Source organism: Aptenodytes forsteri, unplaced genomic scaffold, assembly GCF_000699145.1.
Source record: "Aptenodytes forsteri isolate BGI_AS27 unplaced genomic scaffold, ASM69914v1 Scaffold270, whole genome shotgun sequence".
In the NCBI taxonomy this organism is placed as follows: domain Eukaryota; kingdom Metazoa; phylum Chordata; class Aves; order Sphenisciformes; family Spheniscidae; genus Aptenodytes; species Aptenodytes forsteri.
This window is the reverse complement of record NW_008794631.1, coordinates 2,699,326-2,700,350: the sequence shown is the minus strand read 5'-3', so window position 1 is coordinate 2,700,350 and position 1,025 is coordinate 2,699,326.

Below are 1,025 nucleotides of genomic sequence, written 5' to 3'. Positions count from 1 at the left end.
AGGGGAAGTCAATTAAAAAATCGTTCCCTAACAAAGATAGAAAATTTAAAAACTACTGCTTTTGAATTGTTTTGCATTCTAGGTGCTTTTGCCCACCTAGTTCAGTAGCAATTTCTGTCACTTGGATTTTACTTCTTCTGTCATTGTCTTTTTCCTTCATTGATTTTCCCTGATGCCCCATAAATCTTTAAACCCTGAAGCTAAAAGAAGCTGCATTGTGCACCAGCTTGAATATTGATTTTGCTAGAGAGTATAAAATCTAGACATAATAAGGAAATCCATCTAAGGTACCCTGCCAAGGGCTCCCATTAGTTGCTTTACCAGGCATCAATTCAATAAACCCTCAAGAGCAGCACATGAATAAACATCAGAGCCTCTCTGGCATGTTAATGCATCAGTTGCCTAATTGTCAATGCTGCCAACAGAGTCCAAGAAAAGTACTATCTTGGGAGTTCAGCCCCTTCCAAATTCATGTCCAAAGAAGCTTTGACACTGGCTTAGAAGAAGGCAGGGCTCAGGAGAGGGGGTGTGACAGCCAAATAACATGGGCACGGCTGCTTTAAACGTGGTGCTGACCTCCTGCTGGATGCACAGCCCAGCTCTACACAATCTGGGCATGCTGCCTCCGTATTGCATCCCAGTGCATGGTGATGAGCTGCCCTAGGTCAGGCCCAGGGCTTTCCCCATGTAGGACTGGAATTTGTGTTTGGGGGAAAAAAAAAGAGTCTCAAATCTTGGCCTCAAGCAATAGGAATAAACTGGTCCTGAGCGGCTAGATATGAACGACTTTCTCCTCTAGGGCTACCAGCGAGCCCAGGTGGCAAGAACTCGGCATCTTATTCTAGGCTCTACCCTGTGTTTTCCTTGTGACCAGGGCCTTTTTCTTTACTCCATGGGGACACTTATTCCTGGCACAGCTTCTTTCTGTCTTATCTAATGAGGTTTTAAATTCCTCACAGAGAAGTTATTCTCTCCTAATGTGTTCATACAGTGCCTGGCACAATAGGGGCCTAATATCAGTTGGG